This window comes from Pinus tabuliformis, chromosome 3_2 (assembly GCF_031772625.1).
Source record: "Pinus tabuliformis cultivar Carrire ecotype Pingquan chromosome 3_2, CPIR1, whole genome shotgun sequence".
Lineage (NCBI taxonomy): Eukaryota > Viridiplantae > Streptophyta > Pinopsida > Pinales > Pinaceae > Pinus > Pinus tabuliformis.
In genome coordinates this window covers 672,390,110-672,418,102 of record NC_142302.1, presented here as the reverse complement: position 1 = coordinate 672,418,102, position 27,993 = coordinate 672,390,110, and positions in this window count along the sequence as shown.

Sequence of the window (27,993 nt, the reverse complement as noted above, 5' to 3'; positions counted from 1 at the left end):
CTAGGAAAATCTAGAATATATGTAATCGATAGCAGACATTCAAAGAAATCAAGCAAACAATAATCACACAAGCAAATACACAAAAAGCAACGGAAATGCAGCACAAGGCATGGTTGTTTCTGGGAAAACTAGTATTCCTATAGAATGCTAGCCCTCTAGGTTTGGCAGCTACCCTAGAAACAACAGTTTAAAGCAATCCAATGATTTCTTCTATGTGTAACAAATAAGAGAAAGATAATAGAACCAACCTGGAACTTCCGCTTAATCCCTTGCTTGATCTCTCTCCCCTTTGACAGAGCTTGCAACTCCTCCCCGTACTTAACACGCTTGGAGAGTACCTGCACAAGTACAGCAACAAAGAACTATCAAAGCATCGTGATCTATTACAACATAAACATTATAGAATCAGATATATAATGAACAAATGATAGCATTCACAAATGATAACATTCACAATTGCACAATCATATGGAAAAAAAACTTGAAGAGATTTATTAATAGAAAGGAGAATTACAACCCAGTTGTCTGATCTAGCATCATCCTCCCAGCTTCAATTCCTCTTCATCTCATGAAATAGCAAGATCAAACCAACAATACAATGCTCTTTTCCTCAATTACAAACTATCAGCACTTCCTTGCAATTCACAATATTCCAGCCTCTAGATCTCTTAGATGAGGGATCCATTTATAGATGTGTGCAAGGGTGTGATTCATCCATGGGGTTTGATTAGTGTCATTCCACTTGTTACAGTTGAGTCCATAAGAGAAGGGATTGGAGATTTCTTAGATCCCTTACTCATCCTTGGGCGAATTCAGAGAGGCAAGTGGCACATTAGAAGTTTCTAGAAGATTCCATGAGCAACCACCTAGAAAACTGTCCCGGACATTTGTCCATCCTCGCCCATCGCACCCTATAGAAGGCCTAATCAGTATGCATCACACCCTAGCAGTGTACCACTCAGTATGCATCGCACTTTGCCAGTGGAGCTATCAGTATGGTTCAATTTAGGCAATTTTTGGATGGTTTCTCAGATGGAACTTTTGGGGAATGATGTATTCAGATGACTAAGTTCTTTTAGGGTATGAAACAAATATTTTAGGGGTTGATGAGCCCTAGTTTATCGACATATAAGTTTGGGGTTGATGTGCCCAAATATGTCTATAACAGTTGCCCCATAAAGCATGAAGTCGTAAATATTGATGTCGGGTGAAATGCTTTATCATGAGGATCCGAAGTTTCAAACTGGGAGGTGACTTGCATAAGTTACAATACAATACATCATCATAATATAATTTCATGATCTAGCTGAGGGAGGCATTCCCATGCTCAGCTTTATAAATTCATTTCATGTACATAGATCAGATAGTCTGAAAATACAGACTCGTGATTATTTAGATATAGAGTCATCATCCATGTTTAGGATGACCATCTGTGTAGAGCCTTTGTACATTTGATGTTTTTATGTCCCGGAATATATCACAACCCGAATGGATGAAACTAGATCCAGGGTCTTCAAACTCGTTCAATATTCGCTCAATGTACAAGTCAATCCATGTCAAGATATGTTCTAAAGTCGAACATGGAAAGACATCGCCTGATTACCAACCAATAATGTGAGCTGTTAACAGACGCAAGAGGAATCACCAATAATGATAATGACCCTCAAGGTACTACAGTACAAGTCACATGGTGTGAATATATGATCCGATGTCGAACACCATGCAAAATCTTTCGGTCGAAGGCCATTGATGTCAACCTATCACCGGAAGTGAGAAACTTGCCATTAATGTATGCAAGCTTCAAAGCACTGAAAGGGTTGTTTCTAAGTCAACTTCTTGGATAATGAGCTGATGTCGACAAGAAGCGACTCGTCATAGGAGGGCCTTGATGTATCCCACATCTACGACATGAAACGAAGCAAATTATTTCTGGAAGTGAAAACAGACTGACGACACAAGGTTCAGGAATGGTGGTCATGAAAAATGAAGGTTGGAGGTATTACAGTGGATGAGACATTAACTAGATTGTGGTTTCTCAATTGAATGACCTCTCTTGAACATGTCGGAAACACTGAGATGAATTGGTAGCATTAACCCAAAAATATGGATGGTATGAAAGACCAATGGTGAGATGACTGGTGAATGGAATAACCCAACCCAACTCAATAATGGTGATGAACTGAAAGTGTCATGTTCAAGAGCGACTTGCTACCATAAATTCTTCAAGTTTTTTTCCCCTTTTTCCCCGGTCATTGTTGACCAGTACCTCTTTATTTTTGTCAAGATTGAGGAGGATAACATATGCTTGTTCTATAATTTTCCCTTTGAGAAAACCTATCGCTATTTAATGTTTTAACCAGTCTAGCGACAATGAAACTCGGTTTCGTTTGAATGGACAAGTTTGTCGCTATTGTTTTAACGAGTTTAACGACAAGGATAACTCAGTCCTTTTTATGTTTAGAGAGTTTGAAAAGGGATGAAAGGAAAACTCCATAAGTTCTTTTTCATAGAATAATCCCTCAGGTCTGAAAAAGGATAAAATAATACAGGAGGGATGACATTTCCAATCACTTTAACGAGTTGGAAAGGACAAGCGCTCGACAATATTTTCATATTTAACAAGTCTGAAAAGGGTTTAAAGAGGACTCTATTTTGAGGAACGAGTGGTGTTTAGGGTGGCAACTGGTTCCAGTGATTTTGGAACTTCTCAAAACATGTTGATTTCTATGAAGAGGCTGGCTAATAAGACCACTCATTTCAACTGTTCCTCAAAAAGGGTAAAACAACCAAGTGGAAGTGTATGATCAGCCAAAGGGATGGTGGTGATGGGATTTACACAACCAAGGCTCAAAAGGCTGATAAAATGGCAATCACAAAGGTTAAAAAATTAAAAATGGGTTCATTTTTAGACAAGCTTAAACCATGGGGAACTATGCTTGAATTCGGTTTCATGTTTACACAAGATTGAAACGAACAAACTATGCTTGGATTTAGTTTCATTTTTACACAAGCTTAAAATGAAAAACTATGCTTGGCTTCAGTTTCATTTTTACACAAGCTCGAAACGAAGAAACTATGCTTGAAGTCAGTTTCATTTTTACACAAGCTCGAAATGACAAAACTATGCTTGAAGTCAGTTTCATTTTTACACAAGCTCGAAACAACAAAACTATGCTTGGAAAATGGTTGGCATGCCCCCAGCATGATGAAAAGGAGAGTCTTCTGTAACCAGATGGAAATCGCTGCGGTGAAGCAGGATGGTTATCCAACACCTCTTTGGCTTCGTCCAGAATAGACAAAGGTGAATGGTGTGATAGACCAATCACATAACCTACAGGGAAAATTATCTTTACAACTAGGTGTATGCCCCCAAGCTTCATTACATTCATCAGACTACTCATGGCTATCAGTTGGATGGAATGAAGGTTCAAGTGATACCGTTGGTGTAAAATGGCCATTTAGGGATGATGATTGACTTGGAGCTATGTTTGGACCGGGAAATGAAAGCTGGTCAATGGTGACAATCTTGCCTTCATGCGGGAAACACATCACTCGGAAGAGTGTTGAAACAATAGCTTCCATGTTATAAACATAGTCACGCCCAAGAAGTAAATTGTAATCTAGAGGTCCTGGGACTACCATCACATTCAGATGAACGGTCTTTCCTGCCAAAGTAATAGGTAACTTTGGAAGGATCCCTAACAGTTGACTGGTTCCTTTGTTAAAGCCTAACAGATTCTGTGTAACAGGCATAAGCGGTGGTGAACCAAGCGCTTTCCAAGTAGTTGAAGAAAGGATACTCACTGATGCACCTTCATCTATAATAGTTCCAGACATGATCATTTTACAAACTTGTACTATGATCCGGAAAGGTACATAAGAAGGAAGGCAAGATCTTGCTAGTCGATTCCAATCAAAGGAAGTGACTAGACTACTTGGAGGGGGTACCAAAGAAACGGGAGAATTAACCCCTTGAGTTACGAGAACTAGAGGGTTTTCCTCCTGTCTTGAAGGTACAGGTGGATTGCCCCCAAGCTCATTAGAATCCAAAGTAACAAAAAGAACTTGAACGATATCATTTTCACTCTCTTCGAGAAAGGTACGATTAGCTGAAGGTGAAATTGGGTCAACTATTACCTTGACTTGTTGACTTTGGTCGGGTATAGACTCATAAGATTCACTTTCAGAGAGAGTGGTTTCGACTGACGGTTGATTTAAGTCAGTTGGTTTTTCAACTAGTGAAGGACTTAGGGAGAGTTTCCTGTAACCAGATGGAAGTCACTGCGGTGAAGCAGGATGGTTATCCAACACTCTTTTGGCTTCATCCAAAAAAGGAAAAAGGTGAAGGGAATGATTACCTTCACATAACCTACATGGAATTTTGACCCTTCCCTTCTGTCCATGAACTTTACTATCACTAGTTGATGGTGTGTTACCAGCATGATCTCTAGAGGTTAATGACACGAGATGGTGTGAACAGGGAGACCATTCTTTCAAGATCCAAGGAAAGCAAGGACAATCTCAATGAAAATGGTCTCCTGCGCAAATTATGTATGGAAATTTGGGTTTGGGAAGTTTAATGTGTGGATTTTCACCATATGATGCATTCAAAGCAATGGTTGCTTGGTTGCCCCCTTGCTGAATTGGCCTCTTCTTCTTCTCCTTCCCTTTCGTCTTCTTCTCAGCCACCTGGTTACTAGTATCACTACTTTCACCAAGCGAAGAGGAAGAAAGGGAGGGAGAAACAAACGAGGAAGAAGGTGAAGGGTCAAATTTAGGATCAACTGGAGGTTGATTTTTTTCAGTTGAAGGTGTATTCGATTGCAGAGAAATGATGGTATTTTGAACCAAAGAGGTTGAAAACAGCCATACTGGTAGGCCAATGGTAAGTCCCGGAAGGGATAATGTAGCCATACAAGGGGCACCAATATTTCCCCAAGAAAGAAAAGGACTAGGATTCCCTTCAAAAGGGATTCCTTAGTCAATGGACTCCGGATTCGTCGCCATATGTCTCAACTTAAGATCAACTAAGGAATAGGGATGTTATTCGCAGTTAATTAATTTTTATGACGCTTGGACACAACTTTTCTTTTTCAGTTTTTAAGAGTCGAGAAAAAGCTAAAGATGACTCTAGTCTCCTTCGATTTTTAATGAGCCTAAAAGGACAAGTGCTCAGATGGACCTTTTCTTTTAAAGAGTCGAAAAGGAACGAAAGTGACTACTCTAGAAAATCTAGACAGAGGGATTACCAAACCAATCGCAAAACTGCAATATACACCTTGGTGATAAATTAAAAAGAAATTACCAAGGACTTATGTACGGCAGTCAATCTTCCTGAATGTTGTGTTCAATGCATTGCAATCAATAAGGCGGCAGACTCGGCTTCCTATGGATAAAATATTTAAGCCTATTGTGCTATCCCAATATATACGTGACGGTATAGGGAGCATAAGTTTGTGCTAGCACTTTTCATATCAAGGAGGAGGAATCACCCAACCTTCAATGAAAATGATAGCCACTAGTTTTAACGACGTCGGAACACGTCTCTAGCCTAGACCTCTAGATGTGTTGCGTTAAGTTCCAAAGCGTTGTTAGGTTCATTGAAATTTATTTTAAAGTTGATCTTGTTTAAATTTTGCCTTTCAGTGGTTCGCCGCGTGATGATGATTTGAAATTCCTAAAATGCAATCTACAATGATAAACAATCTTTGTTTATTTGTACAATGAAAATCCTAACTACTAGGGAAAGAAAATAACAGTGCTTTTAAGCAAAAGAGCAAAGAGCACACACTAGTGCATTTTCCTAAATCATCTTTTCACACACAAACCAAAAAATGTTAAATGCAAATTTGTGTATTTTTTTCATTCCCCTTAATGTGAAAAATGCCAAAAAGGAAAACTAAATGCAGCAAAGATCTGAAATATTTCACTCAAAATGACACTTTCGACAATTTCTTCTTCAAAAGAGAAAGGAAGACTCAAAAACACTTTTCAATTTTGAATAAAAATTCTTTCGACACTTCGAATATAAACAAATCAAACCAAATACATGAAGAAAAGTTCAACCGATTACAAAGGGAAGGAAGAATTCACAACACTTCTCTTTTCGACACAAAACGACAATTATGACACTTTTTGTATCAAAGCGACAAATCGATTTAAACAACTTTTCGACAAAGGATTGTAAATGATGAACAAATACACAAAAACATTCACTAATCCTAATCTAATTGAGGCTGATCTAAGTGATGCAAGTAAGCTTCAGTAAAGAGGCACTGTTCATTTGCAGCAAAACAACTAAACAAAACTGAAAACAAGGTCAAAAACCCTCAATTTCTAGAATGGAAAAAGAGTTCAGTCAGTCATCGCACCTGGGCTTCATAGAAACAGAGATGCATCACACTTACTACACTCGGGAGGTGCGATGCATACTGGGTTACAGTGAAAGACAGTGCGATGGTCCAGGGAGCGCAACTGAAATTGGTTTTGGCTCAAATGTGCAGTTGTTTTCAATGAGTTAAGCTGAGTGTTGATGAACAATAAAGAGCAAAGTATGAAGGAATGTCTTGAGAGGTTACTAAGCTACCAAAAGGGCATCTATATGTGCTTGCAAGTCAAATGTTTAATTCATAAACTAAACCAGAGATTGACTGAAGCAGCATTCATCTACTATGCAATTGCAGAGCAAGAGCAGTTTGAAGGCTACCTGGCTAACTTCAGACTCTGTCTATAGTTTATAAAACAAACAATACCAACAAACAAACATCTGTTCTTCCCCAGTGGAGTCGCCAATTTTTTTCTAGGAAAACTAGTATTCCTATAGAATGCTAGCCCTCTAGGTTTGGCAGCTACCCTAGAAACAACAGTTTAAAGCAATCCAATGATTTCTTCTATGTGTAACAGATAAGAGAAAGATAATAGAACCAACCTGGAACGTTCGCTTAATCCCTTGCTTGATCTCTCTCCCCTTTGACAGAGCTTGCAACTCCTCCTTGTACTTAACAAGCTTGGACAGTACCTGCACAAGTACATCAACAAAGAACTGTCAAAGCATCGTGATTTATTACAACATAAACATTACAGAATCAAATATACAATGAACAAATGATAGCATTCACAAATGATAACATTCACAATTGCACAATCATATGGAATAAAACTTGAAGAGCTTTATTAATAGAAAGGAGAATTACAACCCAGTTGTCTGATCCAACATCATCCTCCCAACTTCAATCCCTCTTCATCTCATGAAATAGCAAGATCACACCAAAAATACAATGCTCTTTTCCTCAATTACAAACTATCATCACTTCCTTGCGATTCACAATATTCCAGCCTCTAGATCTCTTAGATGAGGGATCCATTTATAGATGTGTGCAAGTGTGTGAGTCATCCATGGGTTTTGATTAGTTTCATTCCACTTATTACAGTTGAGTCCATAAGAGAAGGGATTGGATATTTCTTAGATCCCTTACTCATCCTTGGGCGAATTCAGAGAGGCAAGTGGCATAGGAGAAGTTTCTAGAAGATTCGATGAGCAACCACCTAGAAAACTGTCTTGGACATTTGTCCATCCTCGCCCATCGCACCCTATAGAAGGCCTAATCAGTATGCATTGCACTTTGCGAGTGGAGCTATCAGTATGGTTCAATTTAGGCAATTTCTGGATGGTTTCTCAGATGGAACTTTTGAGGAATGATGTATTTAGATGACTAAGTTCTTTTAGGGTATGAAACAACTCTTTTTGGGGTTGATGAGCCCTAGTTTATCGACATACAAGTTTGGGGTTGATGTGCCCAAATATGTCTATAAAAATGGGAAGCAAGCTTACCCCAAAACAGCTGAGGTGAATGTGCTGATTGCTCCTAGATGTTATGTGGGATGTCAGAGCTACAAGGTTGATGTGAGGAATGAGCTCTACAGCGTCCGGTTGATGAGTTTTGATAACATCGAGGTTATGACACGCATGCCACAAATCTAGGGGAAGCGACACTTGGAGGGAGGTTTCAGAATTACTCCTTGCATGTAACCTCCAACTGCTAAACATAGATCCCTGAAACAAGGGATGCCTTTGCATGCTACCTTGGGAGAAGAAACCTATGCATGCAAGTCTATTTTTCTTAGTCCCGGAGGGAACCGGTCAACTCAGCTGCACATGCAAGAGACTGCTTGACTGCTGGAGAAAAATGTGCATTCCTGACTATAAGTTGGGCTGACTGCCCAAGGGGATTGCACAATTTCTGGGCCCAATAGCTGACTACTGCCCAGATTTGTGCAAATCCTGGGCTAAACTACTTGTTGATGGGAAAAAGTGTGCAAATCTTGCTAGGAGGGTTGGCTGGCAGGATTGCGCAATCCTGTAGCCCAACAAGATGTCAGAGGGAATTGTGCAATTTCTGCAGGGAAGGCTGGTTTCCCTCCAGAAATGCACAAATTTCACTGGGAAGCTGCTCAGCCTGCAGCTGGACCAAGTCCAAATGAGCAGCCTGTGAAGGGAAAAGGTCAAACTGTGATCGACAGGCTGCCATTGAGCAAGAAAGACACTGAAGCTTGAGGACTTGATGAAGAAAGGAAAGCTACTGTGAAGGTTGGTAGGGAGGCTCCAAAACAGGCTAAGGCAAAATTTTGGAGGGTGGTTGTAGCCGCTATAACAGATTGGAAATTGTTTTCGAATTGTAATTTGTAATTTATTACAAGACATTGCTAGTGGTTTTGCAATCCGAATGATTGGTGTCCAACTTGGCAATATATTTATATTGTATAGTTGTTTGAATTTGTTTCTTTATTGTTTCCCAATCTCTGTGTCTAAAAATTCTATCTAGACAATGTTAGGTCTATTGTTATTAGATGAATAGGATCTGAAAATCCCTTCAACACCATTAACCAATCCATCGTTAGTATTGTAGTTTCCTGCATATAGTTCAACCAACATGTTTTGTTTAACTGCAATTGTTGATGGTAATGAAATTGCTTTATCAAAGGCAAAATAGCTCGATCTAGCCATCTTGTAGTTGTCAATTGCAGCGAGCATTATTTGTTCCCCCTCTTTTAGTGAAAGAATTTTTACATGTTGAGTATGGACATCTTTGTTTCGATATAAAATGTATGGGAAAATTGGGCTTAAAGGTGCGGGCCTATAGCAATTTTTTTTTATGTAAGCAATATCTTAATCTATTTGCATGTTTAATCTGATCCTATTCAGGACATCAATGAACAATGTGTCTTTTTTATGCATTGTTGTGTGGGATAGAATAACATTAATTGTTCTCTAAAATTATTTTCAATGTCCTTGTATTTTTTATATATGACACATCGAATGACATATGGTCTACTTGATTTTCTGTGTTTTTGTCCTTTCTTTGTATAACTAGATGAAAATTTTGCTAAACATACAAGTTCAATAGCTATAGGTCGTAGAACATAGTAGTCAATGATTGATGGGAACATTATGTCTTCTGAGTCATCTTCTTCCTTTTGCAAGTCCTTTTTTCTTTTAAGATCAAATTCACATTCATCGAAAGGAGATGTGTTGATGAAAACACACTTTCGTGAACTACAGTTTAGTGGAAGCAATAACACAATATGCATTGCTTGTTGTGCAGACATTTGTTGCAAGTTGACCAAAGCTTTCCCTAAAGAACTAATGGTATTCATGATGTCAGATTTTGTTCTAACATGATCTTCACGTATGTTCCTAAATGTTCTTGTGAGTGTTTTATCTTCTTTTGTCATATAGGAGCTGCAGTACATTGCAGCTGCATATGAATCAAGTACAAATTGGGAATCAATGTTTGCAATCCAAATTCCTAGAATGTGTTGTGCAAATTTATTCGTCTAGGTGTCAAATGGTTTTCTTTGCAATAATAGAGTTGTTCGATTTAGCATACATTGGATGGCATGTATGTATTCGTTATGTACTAGTCCAAGGCTATCCAAGAAGGTATCAAATGTATCATTTTCACTGTATCTTGTATTGTTTATTGCCTCAAAGATTAGCTTTGCATGTGCTTTTGTTTTATCGCTATCAAATTCAAGAGGCTCAAGTATTTTTGTTGCTTTCATTGGTGGTATTGGGAAATTAAATCTACAATTAGAATTTCAATGCTTCCTACAACTTTTTGTGTGACAATGGTTTTGTAGAGCTCTAAGTTCCTTTTCAATGAGCGATGAATCAGTTGACAAGTATTTGTCAAAGAAATTTTCGATTTCAATGTTTGTATTTTGACCGTTGATTCGTGCAAATTTTATCCAAAATAAGTCGTGTTCATGTTCACTACCCCAATTTTGGAATTCTGTTACATAGAAGCAGTCATTGAGCTCTCCATAATACTTGTTGGTCATGAGATATCAATTGATGTAGTGTGTCTCTCCTAGACTACATCTATTAGCAATGTTTACTCGGAATCTCATTACCCTACCTTTGTTTGATTTCCATCCCCATTTATTCTATCCCATGTCCAAATCATGTCAACCATAATGTCGATCGTTCAACAAAAATGAATTTATATCATTCTCATTAGGGATACAAGACAATGATTTGGATAGGGTTATTCAATTCTTAAATATAAGTTGGCACCTAAAAACATGAAGTCTAGTCCTAAAGCCATGAACTACCTCTAACCATGAAATTCTTGGTTATAAGTCACATGCGTAAAATATGGATCCCTATTAGTTTGGGTGCAAAATTAATGGTTGGATTAGTGAGCCAACGTGTTTGTAGGTTTCTTATTTGATTGTTTCACTATTTCTTGCACCATGGACTGAATAATTATGTCCTTCCCATTGTAGATTATGAGTTTTGTTTGTGTTTTTTTTTAATCAAATCAACCAAACCTAACCTAGCATAGGTGAACCGCCTAGATGACTATTGGCTCAATTGTCCATAGAGGAACTACATAAGATATTTGTTGCATAAAAGGATACTTTCTTGAGATATCTACCTAACTCAAGATATAAATATTTAATAGATGTTTAAGTTTTTATAATAATAATAATAATAATAAAATGTACATTACCCTAAAGTAGAGAATAAATGAGTTAATATAATATTACTCTAATGTAAGAGTATTAAAGTCAACTTCACCATTCCTTTTTTCAATCATCATTTTGAGAAGCTCACAATTAATCTTAATATAAAGAGGATCTAATATAATCAATTCAATTCATGGAATCCAAGGTATTTAAGGTTCATGTATACAATCCCAATTTTTAAATACTCACAGTCAATTTACATATTCTTAAATACAATTTAAGAATATTGTACAAACCAAGTCCCTCAGTACTATAGGGTTCATGTATATGAAACAAGATTTAAATTAATTTTGAGATTAAGTTTCATTCTTATGTTACATTGTAAATGAAAAAAATTAGATATTGATACCATTCAATGCATACAAATAATGTTCAATCTTTAACACACATTTTCATCTATGAATTTTTTTCAGTGTATTATAAAAGTCCATAAAATAATGGCAAAGTGCTATAAAATATATGATGGCAAAAAGTTAGATTCAACATAGAACAAGAACGAGACAGTATTATCAATCAGGGGCCTTGGTTTTGGGGCAATGCTGGCCTCTTCACCACCCCCTGGTTTTCTGATTTTTGATGCAAATACTATGAAAGTCTCAACAATGCCTGTTTGAGTGAGGCTACATAACCTCCCTCTACACTTCTGGCATCACAAAGTTTTAATAGCCATTGGGAATTCCTTGGGGAAATTCCTAAAAATAGATGAAGACAGAGTTATCAGGGGAATCTTCACTTTTGCCAGAATATGTGTAGAAGTGGACCTAAGTCAGGAGCTACCTGATCACATTACATTGAACTACAATAATACACTGAGGACTCAACCGCTTGACTATGAGAACACAACATTCAGATGCCGCAACTACATGCAAATAGGGCACCTCCAATACACCTGCCCATTGGCCAAGAAGGACCCCAAAGGGAATAAGAAACAACAAAAAAAGCCCAAAGGGTGGCAGCATACCGACCTGTTGGAAGAAGAGGACATGCAGACAGAACCTACAGGGAACCAATCAGTACCTGACATACAAATGGGACAGAAATATACTCAGGAAGAAAATACCCCAGATACTCATTTAGGGCCAGACAATATGAAACAGCAACAAGAACCTCAGCTGGAAGTAAGTGGCATCAAAAGAACTCATGGATCTGAAGGATCAGAATCTGACAAAGAACATCCAATGAACACAATGGAAAACCAGCTAGCCATAATTGCACCCACTCCCAACTCTGAAGGTTGGCGAAGGGTGGAGAAGAAGAAGGGCAGAAAAGTATAGGCCAGCTGGAATTTATTTTTTCTTTTATTTGTAACCTTTGTTTCCTGTCATTACAGGGACAACCATTTGCATATGCTTTAAGCATCTACAAAATGTAATTTTTTCATATGAATAAAATTACGACTTTTTCCACTGGAAAAATAAATATATGATGGCAAAAAATCTTATATCATAGAGAAAAATTTATTACAACCATCCATTATCCATAACATATTGATTTGGAGTGGGTGGCAAGGTATAAGGGCCTTAAAATGCACCAATCACCACACTTCTTGCACCAAACCCTAAATATAGAGGTGACGCACCACATGAATGGGGAGTGGTAAATGCATAGAATAAACAATCCCATAAAATTACAAATAAAAATAATAAGATAGAACTCAAATTGATATATGGAAAATTGTTAAATATAATAAACAAACTTAAAATTAGAGGTTAAGGGTATGATACTCGAATAAATTGAGATCAAAATTACACATTGGACCATTCAGAGGGTCTGAGTTGATCCACCCAGATGTTTCTTATGTACAATTGACATGCCAAACATATAAAATAAAAACCATTTCAAACGCTCCAAAAATTTATCCCCGCCTTATTAATCAACATGAAATTCTTGAATGACACCCCTTTTAACTTTCATGATTCCTTGATACTTTTTCATTGGGTAAAAAGTAACCTAATTTTGAACACCCATGCCTTTTTCTTGTAGAAAATCCTTGAAACCTTGCAACTATTAATGAGAGAAAATTGATCATAAAAGACACAAGATATATTTACCAAAAATATGCAGAAGTAAAATAATGAATAGAAACACAATCACACATAGAACACAAAAAATATCTAGGAACCCAACTGAGAAAAACCCATCTTACTTGTATTCAATCAACTGAGAAATCAGGATGATCTATTACATAGAATATGCTTCAAGCCTGAAGCTCCCTGCAATAATGACGAACTCTCCGCAAGACTTCTCCAACACTTAGGAAAATAAGCACTGCTAGGGGTTCCTATTTCCTAGCGCAAATTTTCCTCTAAAAAATAGGAATTTCTCCTATTTCCTTGTCCAATTCCTAAAATAAATTTCTTTTCTTTCTTCTCAAGCCTCTCTACACAAAACCATGTGTACCATAATAAATACAATTCATGCCTTCATTCAATCTCAATAATCAATTTGAATTGCAAGACCTACTAGGGCCAAATTTAGCAGCTGCAACCCGTTAACTGAGAGTAAGTTGAGTTAACATAAATTCAATTGCTCAACTAAAATCAAGACTATCTCTATTTTATAACTAGAGATACGTTAATTGACAGACACTAGATTTAACTCCACTAGATAGCTAATTTTAGCCATCAACTAGTCCACAACTCATTGCATGCCGTCTAACACAAATTAATCGACAATAACTTAGTGATAGGTCACATCACACATGTTAATTGAAAACTAACTCAAGCATCTATGAGATTGAACTTGAATTGGCATCTTTTACTAAGGCACACGTCAAAGAAGCCATTCCTTGCTACATTTTCAACACTCCCTCTTAGCAAGGAAGGGCTTCTTGGAAGAACCTTGTCCACCTGGATCTGTCTTTAGCTCTACAAAGTTCTCTATTGCTACAATTTCTCCCTCTAAACTAGAAAGAACCATGTAACCTGTGTATTTGGGTGTTTGCCTCTTGGTGTTGGGGGAACTCAACTCACTTCTGAGCTCCCTTAACCAAATCCTCTACCCACTTGGCTCGAACTTTCTCTATACAGGAAGTCTTTGAATGAGTGGTTGTCTCCACTCACTGTGGGCTATGGTCCTCATCATCATCCTATTGGCTAGCCCAACTACCAACTAGCTTAGACTAAAACTAAGATATTGGTTGATGCTCCATCTTGAGAGCTCTATATTTCTCTCACTCAACCACCACATCTCTACTCTTAGAACTCTCCGCCTTGCTACTCAAGGCTACACATGCATCAACCTCAAATTTGTAGAGGTTCTCAATCCTTACACCAATCTTCTTGAGTTTTCCTGAAGAAAAAATCTTGAGGTAGGCCTTCCCTTTGTTGAATATTACATCATACCCTTTGTCTTCAAGTACTTCCATCGAGACAAGGTTTTTATTCAATCCTAAAATATACGTCACATTCTTGAGATGGAGAAAGGAACCATACTCCCTCTTAAATCTCATTGTACCAACTCCTTTGGTCCTGTATTTTCTATCATCTCCAAGCTCAATATGGAATTGCATGTTTTTATTTTCCAAACTATAGAAGAAATCTTTATTCCTTGTCATGTGGAATGAAGCCCCTAATTCAATGTACCACTCACTACCTCAAACTGAGCTTGCCATGCAATCTATCAAAGAGAAATCCAATTCGAAATTAGAAGAGAGTGCTTATCCTCTTGTTGCTACAACAACATTCTTGTTGGATTTCTTGTTTGGACATTTTTTAGAAAAATGTCCAAATTAATGACAATGAAAACACTTGATCTTGTTAAGATCCTTCTTTTCCTTGCCACCATTTTGACTAGATTCGGTTTGGCCTTGGTCCTTCTTTCCCTTGGATTTCTTCCCTTTGCCAACTAAAGCAAAGTTTTCCTCCTCTTCTGTCCCATATGAGACTCCATCCCTTGTATTCCTCGTTATCTCTTCATGCACATGATCTTACCATAGTCTCTCCCAATTAGGGAGCTTATCTCTACCATTCACTACATCCTGGAAACTCTGCAAGGATTTGTGAAGCCCAAGAAGAGAAAGGCTCACAATCTCTATTGATGGAAATGTCTCTCCAACACCTCCAAGTTAATTCCTCACTTGAGTAAAGCTAGATAGATATGTAACAATGGGCTCATCTTTTCCCATTCGAATGTTCCTCAATTTGTTCTTCAAAGGTAGTTTTCTAGCATCACTACTACTTTCGAATAAATTAGTAAGGGCCTTCCACACCAAGAATGGTGTTTCCTTTCCATGAAAATTTGGAACAATATGGTCTCTAACTCCTTCTATGATCATCCTCCTACCTTTGGTAGTATGTTTCTTCCATTGATTCAATTGTTGTGCATCTGATGCATGAGGTTTAGCAATATTAGTCTAGATTTATTTTAAAACCCCATTATCATCTATCACAACTTCCATTTTGTCCTTCCATGCATAAAAATTTGAAGTCCCTTTTAAGGCATGCTTTGTCCTCAAAACATAGACTGACATGATTCCTGCACTTGTATAATTCCTGCACTAACCAATCTTCTCTTCAATGAGATTTGAATCTGATCAAGGAACTTGGTATCTATCTTGTTTTGTGATCTGATACCATGTATAAAATCCTTGAAAACTTGTAACTGCTAATGAGAGAAAACTAATCACAAAAGACACAATATTTCTCTACCAAAAAATTGTGGAAGGAAACAATAAATAGAAACACAATCACACATAGAACAAAAAATATATCTGGGGAACCCAACTGGGAAACACCCCTGTTGCTTGTATTAAATGTTGGACAATTGGAATTATCTAGATGGCTAGTGGCAGCAAGTGTGTTGGCATTGATATAAACACGCATGGGGCAAATGTGTTGGACAGTTGGCATTCTCTTATGGCTAGTGACAACAAATGTGGTGGCATTGGTGTTAACCACATGTGCATTGATGTCCACTAGGCTAGTTGTGATGGAAACTAGGCCAACATTAATGTGCATGGAGTGTCAAGCTCAAGGGGAGCCCCACGGCTGTTGCTACATCTTATAGAGAATCATCATAGTAGTAGGCTTATTGGAGAAGTCATAATGTGATGAATATGATGATTTGAAATACCAGGCTTTGAAGTAATTTATTCCTTAAGAATTATCTCAAATGCTCTTGGAAGCAGTGTAGTTGGATAGTGCTCAGAAAGAGATTTCCAATGGTATGTTGAAGTTTTCAAATGGCTTCCTGGATCAGGATTCATTTCCAGTAAAAGTTGAGGTGCCCTGAAGTCAAATTGGCAGAGCTAAAACTGATTGGAGAACCCTTTGGAGCAGTTTTACTTTGGCAGTATTTCCAAACATGGTGAAACAATTAGTGGAGTGGCTAAGTGAATGAGCCAGGAAAATGTGGCGGACAACACTACCATGGGAGTCCTTTTAATTGGCCTGGGTGGATCCCACTCAACAGTCACCTTGGCAAAGTTTACCCCGGAAGATTATAAAGGGCACACAGAGTTAATACACCAAGATGAAATAGGTGAGTTGACTTGGAGCAAAAAAACAACAGCAAAGAGCACCTGATTGGTTTGTGGTGGAGCCCACATTACAGCTTGTCCCGACAAATTTTACCCCGTATATTTTATTGAACATACAAAGGAGGATTGGCGGGATGACATCAGCATGATGTAACTATACAGAGGACATGTGGCAGGAAGGTTCAACATTTTTGGTTGGCCTAATGGGCCCAATATGGGTGGCACGTGTCACCACTCAAGATGTGCCACTTGGGATTGATGATGTAAGCATGACATCATCTAAGAAGGCCTACCTCAAAAGGATTAGAAAGGCACACAGGTAGAGTCTTCGAGCTGACTAGGCATCGGGCATATGTGGATTAACAACTCATCCTAGTGGAAATGTGATTGGATCTTGATTGCAATGGTAGACCCCATGGGAGATCTTAGCCCGTAAAGAGAATCCCGACGTTTTTAATGGTGCACAGAGAGGAAGCATCGAGAAGCAGGCATCGAGCTGACGAGTAATTATCGTAGAGTGACAGCCAATGAGAAAGGTTTTGGAAGGACCCTGCAGGACAACTAAGCCCACAAGGCCCATCCCAGAAGATTTATGTGGAGGAAATCTAATAGCGCTAAGATATAGAGCTACGGGCTAAGTGCTAGAACAAGGTTATGTGTAGAAAATGAGATGAAGGGCACAGATAGTTAACGAAGAAAATAAGCCCTCACAGGTTTAAAAAAATTTTAACGCTATTACACAGTATTTTGTGACGCCTCCTGCACTTCCCTATGACATACCCTGAAGTACCCGAAGCCTTATCATTATACAATATACTCATCAATGTATGCAGCTCAGATCCCTCCTTTAACTTTGCCTGGAAAATATCCAGAGTTTTCCCTGAAGAAATAGCTCATGAAACCCTAAAATGAGAATCATCGCACTTATGAAGCTCAAAACCGCGATGATCACCTATTGCACCTTGTTAAGCCAGCGATGGCATCGCTTTTTTCTCTCTCATACTCATGATGGTCTCAAAAAGTAAGTTTTACCAAAGAGGATGAGAAGCTTCATGATCTAGAATCTTCCAGAGCAGCGAACTAGAGTTGGTTTCGCATAGATGAGGTTGAATCCTCCTAATTTGACCTCTTGGTATCATCCCTATGAGCTACCTCCTTAAGATGTGGGCCTAATCCTATCTTTGAAGGAGGTATAACTCCCTCTCCCAACCTATAAATTCCCCCTCTACCATTCCCAAATGGTTGATCTATGTCCATTTGCACTCCTATGCTAAGCTTGTGCCTGGAGGTTATTCATTAGACTTGGAGAAGGAGTGTTGGAGAGTTTCTTGGCTTGGACTTGGATTACCACTCAAGGATATCCTTTCAACATCAAGGCTATCCCCTCTATTCTTTAAATAGTAAAAAAAATGTCGATTCATCTTCCTAATATATATGTTCATGTATTTATTTGTTTGGCATTCCTTGATCAACTAAATATATTATTATTGGATTTGCTATTGGTTTTGGCATGCTTTGTTGTCTCTTGGTTGTTTTTACAGGTACATAAGTGCTAGAAGAAGTAGGAGCAAGACCTTGACACAAGAAGTTCGAGGATTTCAACAAAGGAAATCAGATTAGCATCAAAACAAGGTAGGCCTTCTCTCTTGTTCTATTTTTCAATCATTTCTAGGAAGATGTATAGTTGATTGTCCTCTCAAGTTGCTAGACCCACTCATTGGTTTAGAGGGATTGTCTTTATCCACAGAGAGGATTAACCTTGTCAATAAAATGGTGACTCCACTGGGGAGCCTATGACCTTTTCCTTCCTCTCCTTCACCTTGTCTTTTGACGAGTTTGGTCAACCATTGATTTTTAAACTTCATTGCTTTCTTGCAGTCAGTGTCATTGCCTAGTAGATGTTTGAAGATTGTTAACTGGAGCTATTCTTGAAGATTTTAGACTTCTTTGTCCTTTTCCTCGAACATCGTGGATATGATCCTGACAGTCGCGATGATATCACGTGTTTTCTAGTCACAGTAGCGATGATCACTACTTTAATTTTGACAGGTGCGATGATTGCAGAAAACTTAGAAATTTAGGGTTTTCTCTTTGATTTTTAGTTTCAGTTGTCTTCTCCATGAGATTTACCAATGTGTTTGTTCATTGACTTTCTCAGTGTCTTCTTGCAATTTATTTTTGACTTGGCTTGAGTGTTCTTGAAGTTTGATTAGCCTTTTAGGGTTCTAGGTCTTCCAGGTCAACCTTAGTACACTCGTCGGTCTTCTGATCAGAGATTGATTACCTACATTAAAAAGTCTTTGTGTGTTCAGACCTGCTTGCACTTTTGGTTCTTGTGCCTTAAGTTGTTTTCATTAGTAGATATAGTGAAAGTTTCTTAGGCTTCATTCGATAAGCGATAGATTACAAATTGATTGTCTCTTTGGAATCAAAAGAAAGTGTTTGCTTTGAAGTTGTTTGTGTTTCGAACTAAAAGTGAAAGTGCAATTCTTTTCCTAGTTTTCGAAACATTTTGCGTTGCATCCGAATCATTGATGTGAAAGTAATTTTCATACTTCTTTGTTTGCTTTCATTCTCTTTCCCTTTGCACTAGATTACATTTGTTGCATTTCAAAAAGAGAGAAAAGTATCTTAGAGATTTTGCTTTAAGAATAGTTTTGGCATTTCATTTGCTTATCATATGAAATATTATATTTCATGTTTTTTTCATTTGAAGATGGTTATAGGTGCATATTGCATTTGGTTTGATGCATGATTTGAGTGATTTTCTTCCCTACATAACTAGCCTTCATCGAATTTAAAGATTTCATTTCATCATCTAGCTTGCATTTTAGGAAGAAGAAACATCGTTAAGGCCTTGAAATTGAAACATAATTACAAGATCAACTTTAAAATCTACCAATTAACCTAAGGATGATTTGAAACATTAATGATCATATTTAGTGGTCTAGGTTAGAGACGTGTTCCAGCGTCTTTAAAACTTAGCATATGCCATTCACTTCAGGCATTAGACAGCACTAACATGGACTTGTGCTCCCCGTATTGTCACGTATATAAAGGGAGACCCCTCTAGGTTGCAATCCTCTATCCATAAGAAGCCAAGTTTGCCGCCCTGTAAACATGATACACTGACACAACATTCAGGGAGATTGCTTGCACGTACGTTAAGTCCTTGGTCAATTTATTGGCTGAGGTGTATATTACAGTTCATGGTTACTTGGTACTCCTTTTACCTAGTTTCACCTGAGCAGTCATTTGATATTTTTTGACTCTTTAAATTTGAGAAGATCATCAAGAAACTTGTCCTTTCACGCTCGAAAAACTATTGGAAGCAAATAGAGTCACATTTTCACCCTTTCCTCAACTCTTAAAATATGAAAAGGCAATGTTTTTTGTTTCCAAAATATAACTGCCCACGGTAAACATGTCATCCCAAGCAGTTGCCTCTTAGACCAAATTGAGTAATTCCTTGTTAATTTCAAGATTGTTAAAGCCTTAATAAAATTGTTTCCTTTCCTCTTTTTTGTTGAGGGGAAGCCATCGTGGCTGAACCATTGAGTCCATCTCATAGTTCCCCTTCGTTGTCTGATGCTGAAGGGTCCTCCCAAGGAGTTCATCCTGAACTTTCTCAGTCGCTTGAGGATCAAGGTGTTGAAATTGGAATTTTTCTAAGTATCCAACTTTTGTCTTCTCACCCACCTCCATCAGATTCCTGGTCACCACAAGAATCTGATCTAGATTCCTCTGATAATCCCATTCAGACACCCGAGAGTCCACAGACTCTAGAAATTCCGCAAAGACTGATTGTTTATCCACCGAATCCAATGTTCGATCCTGTTGTGATATCTCCATAGCATTCGTATAGTCTGCAAGATCGACCTGGTATCCCTTTGGAGTTATCTCCTTGGACATATTCAATTCCTCGTCCCCAGTTGTTTCCATCTATGGAGTCAGAAGGCGATATCCCAGTCTCCTCTCTGGGTCATTCGGAAGTTTCCGCTACCCACAATCCTCACGTAGATGATGAGCAGGGATATGAGTTCCCTCAAGAAGGTTTCCATTTTACAGGAAGAGTCTCATCTCTCTCTTATCCTGAGTTAAGTTAGCCCATATTGCCGCATGGTTATACCTCTCTAGCTCAATTGGTTTCAGGCACTCCTAGTGCCTCGTCATTGTATCAAAACCCCATCTAGTCTTCCGGCGCTATGCCTACATCAGGTCCATTCATTCAGAACATGACCTCTCAACCAATTGTGCAAACTGCAGTCACTTCAGTTCTAGTTCAACCTACCATTCCATTTCAATCTATATCATCATTTCAACTGAATCTTCCAGTTCAACCAACAGTCTCGGGTCAGGTCTTGGTAAGTTCTTCTATCCCTCCAGCAAGTGGATAGATTGTGCCACCGCCTGGGGGTTAAGACCCGAATATCTCTATGATGTCTGGTGGAACGAGTGTGAGTGGATTACAAAATAACATGGTTGGAATGAATCAACCCTTTTACAGCACTATTGCTAACCCCGTTGGTTCATTTGGGTTAGGTAACATCCAATACCAGTAGCCATATATGGTTCAAGTCCCATTCCAAACGACTTATGTCCCATACGGTTCGCAAGCTATGGTAAATCCTCCTTACATTCCTCAAGTTGGGCCTTATATTCAGCTTGGTCAATCCACTATGCCTGGTGGATATGGCCAGATCCAATTCGGGAACTATCAATACCCTTAGGGTATCACCTAGGAACTATAGAGATACCCTTGCAACAACAAGGACAACCTTCATAGCATCAAGGGCAACCTTCGCAATAGCAAGGGCAATATTTGCAACAGCAAGGGTAATCATTGCAGCAGCAAGGACAACTACTACAACCGTAAGGGCAACCTTTGCAATAGTCGCAACAGACTTTGCAGCCACAGACACAGTTTGTTCATCAGTCCTCCCAACCTTTGTCCTTGCAAGGCCAACCTCTACAGCTGCAGCGTCAACCTTTACAGCAGCAAATCCAACCTTTGCAGCAACAAGGTCAGTCTTGGCAGCATCAAGCCTTATATGCGTATCAGAAAGGTCAGCCTTTGCAAGGTCACGGTCAACCCCTGCATCAGTAGGTTCAAAATCCTTACATCTAGGGTCAATAGGTTCAGTAACCTTATAACCTGTATGTGCATACAATTCTCATCATCGGCCTATGGAGAGGCAGTATCAAACCTACCCAAGACCGAATCCTCCTTATGGGCAAGGTAACCCTCAATGGGGACAAAATCAGATTCCATATGGACAAAATTTGCCACTATGGGGGAAAAATCCTTACCAACAAGGATGGACTCTGCAATTTGGGTCTCCTCAAAGGCCCTATATGCCATTTAACACGCAATTGCCTTTCTTGGCTACGTTGGAGCTACCTGATGTTTCCAGGCTCACAAATGATCCCATTCTTCATTCGCCATACTGGCCTCCAGTTCCATCGAAGATTCTAAGTGATTGCCCCAAGTTTGAGGGAAAAGCGAAGGAGGATCCACAAGCCCATGTGATGACATATCACCTCTGGTGCTCCTCTAATTCGTACGTTGATGATTCTATCTATTTTCAAGTTTTCAAAAGGAATCTCATAGGTGTTGCCGCCAAGTGGTACATCGAATTGCCTCGAGGTACCTACGGTGACTTCAACTCTCTCACTATGGCTTTTCTCACTCATTTCTAGTTGCAAGTTCGCTATGAAACTGACACCCATTTGCTTACGTCACTAAAGCAAGACACCACGACCCAAATATCTAATCATATCCATGAATGGAGACGTCAACATCACCTCATCAAGTTTGAGATTGCTGATGACTTTTTGAAAGAGTGGTTCACAAAATCATTCGTTAGAAAAATTGCTAAGGACATAGCCATGGGTGGATGTGTTACTTAAGAGAAGGCTATCGCTCGTGCTCAATATTTAGAACTAGTCTATTCTCAATCTGGCACATTGTATGAGATGTTACTAATCCAGGTGGATATTGGTGGCCACCCGCCAATTCCACTTGGACCCCCACCATTGCTTCTTTCAGTTTTTCAGTTTCCTTAATTATAACACAGTTTACTATTTTAGCAGTTTTTTAGGTCCTAAACTTCCGAAGCCATTTTGAGGCCCTAAAAGACATTTTTTGGGAAATAAAACCTACCCTCAGTGATTTTCTGTCTAAAATCGTCTTTTTTGTCATAGTCCTTGGAGAGATATTTCCAACAGGCTATCATGCGCGTCAAACGGAAATAATATGACCAAGTCGCGACCCCGGGAAGTTGGCTGTCCAACTCACCCCAACGGGGCCCATAAACTCTTGGTGTTACATCTCCTCAGGTTAGGGTTTTGGTTGTTTAGGGTTTGCTATTATTGTTCAATAATAAAAAGGCCCTTGAGCCTCATTGTAAGACAATTCATAGGCATGTAGCCGCCACATCTCTTCTCAGAGATAAGTTACCATTGCCCTAGCTAGTTTATTTCCATTCCTATTTGTAAGCATATTTCAGTATTTTACATTAATGAAATGAAGTATTATTTCCATTGCATCTCTGTGTTTAAGGTTATCTCTATAATTTGTTGCGTTCCTGTTTAAATCCATATCAGTTACCTGATGCTATGAGACCATCATCAGATCTAATAGCATCGAAGTCTCCGGATACACCACATGTTGACTGTGTGATTGGTTTCGTGTCTCAGACTCCTTCAAAAGATTATTCAAAGCAAAAATCGATCTCGAACACTAGTTCCAATAATCCCTCTAAGAATCCATCCAGTCCTGGTAAAACCTCTAAGGTTCATGTTGTCTAGTCTACCACAACAGATAAATCCTCTAAAGGAGAAAAGAAAGACAAAGGTAAAGCCAAAGTCGATGCCCCAAAACAGGACCCTCCTAAATCTTCTGTTGATGACACTCTAGACGAAAGCTAAAATATCCTTACCTCATCTGTGAGGAGGATCATTACACTAAAGATTGTCCCCGATGATCTAAAGTTAGTCGCTTGCTAAAAGGGACTTCAACTGTCTTAAAAGAACCCTTTCCATCACAGCAGACCTAATTGGTAGACCAGCCTCAGTCTTCTGCTTCCTCAGGTTCCCAAGTGTTCATGATGCAAGGTTCGTCACCTATCTCAATCGTTACTTGAACCAAGGACTATCAAGCTACATCTAAACAGACCATGGAGAAAGAAGCCCATGATGTTCCTTCTACTTCTACTCCATCCTCTTCTGGTCCACTCCATATCGAGCGCCTTAACAGTGAGTTTGTCATCCGACCACCTCCTAAAGGTGTTCTTCGGAAGTCATCTTTCAATCTGAATGCCAGAGTTACACAACATTATAATATTGTTGAGTATTTAGCTCAGGCGCCTTCAGCGATGTCCACCTTGGAGGTTCTTCAATCCTATCCAATGCAGCGGAAGTCACTGTTGTCTAATATAGGTGCTATCGATCCTTCTAATTCAAGTCTGATTACTTTCGATCTAGAGAATCATGTACCTCGTCTTCCTCATCAGATCGCATTTCTGATCTAGGTCCTTATCAAAGGAAAGATGATTCATCACACGGTTATTGATGAAGGTGCCTCGACCTACATCATGTCAGTTTCATGTTGGAAAGCCATTGGATCTCCTCCTCTTAACCAATCTCTGAACACCTTGGAAGCCTTTGATGGTAGAGGTTCACGACCATATGGTATTCTCATGAACTTACCAATTACATTAGAAGGCAAGACTATTGAATTAGAAGTAGAAGTTGTAGATGCCAATCTCAACTACAACCTTCTTCTCGGGCGAAGCTGGACTCACACCATGTTTTGTGTGGTGTCTTCTTTGTTCCGCGTACTTCGTTTTCCTCATGAAGGAAAAATAGTCATGATTGATCAACTATCTTTCTTTTCTTCTAGTTCGTCCAATGGTAACGTTCCTTCTGTGGGCAATACTGAGATTCCTTATGAGAGCGTGGGTGCATGTCTCTTCAAAGACTCACCTCCACATGTTCATTCAGTCAATATGATCTCAGATTCCACGGATCCTTGGGTTATCCTTTCCGATGATCAAATTGACTCATTTGGTGATGCTATGCCTTTAAGTCCATTAGAGATAAATTATCAAGAAATTGTTTTAGCTTCAATGGCCGCTTCAAAAAGTCATACTGTCTTCAGTATGAACCTGGAAACTTATGTGCCATCCCCTTGGCTTTGTTCTAGGGATTCTCCAGATCCCTTGAACGAGACATTCCCCACTAACGAGAGTATCATGGAAGTCATGTCTCTAGAGGAAGTTCCATGGAACGGTCTACATCATCATTCTTCCTTTCTCTCTCACCTTGATGAGATGCCTTCTTGTCCTAAAGCATCTACTTCTCATCCTTTTACGCCTCCGTTTCGAACAACTGTTTGGGTACATGAAATTTTATCAGACGGTAATATGGGAAACATCACTACTACGATGCCTATTGACATTTCCGTTAAACCGGGAATTGTCGAGAACATCCATATAGGGGTTTCTTGTTCTCCAGATGAAATCAAGATCTATACTCAGCGTTTTAAACAATTTCAAGACGTTTTCACTTGTTCATATGAGGAGATGCCTAGTATTGATCCATCCATTGTGGTGCATGATATCTCGACATATCCTCGTGCTAAGCCTGTTCGACAATGGCTTTGCCCTATGCACCCTCGCAATTTTGATGCTATCAAAGAAGAAGTAAAAAATATTTTGAAAGTAGGTTTGATTTATCCTATTCCATTGATAGATTGAGTATCTAATATCATCCCTGTTGCCAAAAAGCAAGGCACGATACACGTTGATTATCGCGATATAAATCGCATGTGTCCTAAACACAATTATCCTACTCCATTTATCGACCAAATCATCAACGAATTCGTAGGGAGTGAGATTTTTTCTTTCATGGATGGCCTTTCTAGCTATAACCAGATTAATATTTCACCCACCAATCAACATAAAACAACCTTTATATGTCCTTGGGGTACCTTCACTTACAAAAAGCTTCCTTTTGGTCTGAAGAATGTTGGTGCCACTTTTCAGCGAGCAATGTCCTATGCATTCCATGACATTCGACATATTGTTCAGCCATACCTCGACGACTTGCCTACTCATTCAGCTAAATGTCGTGACCATCCAGATCACTTGAGAGCTATATTTTTATGATGTCAGCATTATAATATCCATCTCAATCCACACAAGTGTGTGTTTTGCATCAATTTCAGCTGACTCTTAGGTTTTTTCGTGTCTCGTGAAGGGATCAAAATTGATCCTTTGAAAGTTGAGGCCATAGTCAATCTACCCCCTCCAACATCACTGCTGCAATTGCAGAGCTTGCAGGGAAAAGCTAATTTCCTCCGTCGATTTGTCCCGAATTACGCCGAACTTGCCAAAGGTTATACTCGCTTACTTAAGAAGGGGATCCCTTTTATTTGGGACGAAGTTGCTCAATAATCCTTCGATGCTTTAAAGAAAGCCCTAGTTAGTGCTCCTTTACTTCATCCCCCCAATTACCTCCACAATTATTTCCTGTATTTGGCTGCAACTGATAACACCATTGCTATAGTGTTAGTTCAGGACAGAAATGATGGAAACGAGCACGTGGTTTATTATCTGAGCCTAAATCTTCTTGATACTGAGTCTCGCTATGCTCATGTTGAGAAGCTTGCTTTGGCGGCGGTTCATTTCATCCAAAGATTTCGACACTATATCCTTTTATGGAATACTGTTGGTCAGGTAAATCCCCTCTGCGGACAGAGGCGATCCCACTAGCCTATAACAGAACTAGCCACAATCAAACCACGCTGCTACGCAAGTTCCTAGTTATGCATCAAAGGTGAATCAAGAAGACCAACCTGGATTCCAATGCTATGATTGAAGCAGAGTTGATATCCCCGCTCCCTCGCTCCAACAGATCATAAACGAACACCTGCACATGCAAAGGAAGAGACAGATACCAACATAAAAACTACCAAGGCACAACTATATTTCAGTCAGAAAGGAAATAAATCAACACATCACCATAATAGATAATGAGATTGGAACTATAATAGCAGTCGCTCATCAATTAATAATAAACAGGAAAAGTTACAACCATTGTTCTGATGTTGACCCTTCTCCTGGCTGGGCGAGTAACTATATGTGTCTTGCAATGCATCTCCTCTCCGGCAGCATAACCTCTCTAGCACTCACTAGCATTCCTCCAAGAACTCAAGAACTCAACATCTAACACTCCATGACTAACGATCATCACTACTATCACTAGCATGACTAACGATCATCACTACTATCACTAGCTTGTCCAATGCATAATGACAAGCTTATATAGATGGAGAAGGGAGGAGGATACGACGAACCGGGACACCTTTTGTGGATTAACATTATCCCCCAAAAGCCATTAAAGATGGAGGTAGGATAGAGCTCGACATAAAGCTGATTTTTTATCCTCAGAAAAGCTCCTTGTAATGAAGGAAACAACAGTCGGGCGTGCGTTAAGGCAAAAAGCATGACTAAACTTGGTTGGCGCGACTGTTGCTCTAAGACAGAGCGCCAATGGTCGCGCCCTATTTTGAGGATCTCCATTATTGGCGCGGGTAAGATACTGAGGACTTGCGCCAATGGAAAAAGAGCACTTTTTAGGGATAATCTGCAGGAGGTGTCTTCAGGGAACATGAAGTACATACTCAGGGGAACATAATGCAAGTGTTTTTAGACTTTGTCACTTCTTATAACTCCCGGGATGAGTCCTCCAAGGTACGACAAGAGGAGTAACAGGGATGGTGACAAATTACTGTGTAACAGATGCCCCCTAAAGCATGAAGTCCGAGAGGTGGAGAGGGGTGAAATGCTTTACAAGAACACACAAGAGCACATAAGAGCACATATAGTTACTGCCGCTGAGGATCTGCATTAAGAGACATGACTGATAGTTCAATTACATAATGTACGTGGTATGGTCGCAGCCATCCATAAGAGAGTACATAAATAATCTAGATCCATAGTATGGACGCAGCCATCTGGTGAGGATCAATGAATTGACTCAGGTATGGTTGCAGCCATCCAGTGAATGAGTCAAATATCAAGAATCACACCTGGATTACAACAGACACAATCCAGGGTCTTGCGCTCCATCTCGACCCGAACAAGAGTACAAGTTCAAGCATGTGAATATATGAGCTGAAGTCGAACATGCATGAACATCTTCTGATTACCAGTCAATAGTGGAAACTGTTAACAGACGCGAGAGGTACCACCAATAATGACAATGGCCCTCAAGGTACTATAGGTACAATCTACGGCATGTGAATCAATGATCTGAAGTCGAACACCCGTAGAATCATTCGATCGGAGGCCAATGATGAAAACCTCACGTCGAACACGAAGAACCTGCCATTGAGGCATGCAGGCTCCAAGGCACCGGAAAGGAGTCTCTAGATCAACTTCCTGGATAATGAGTTGAAGTCGACAGGAAGTGACCTT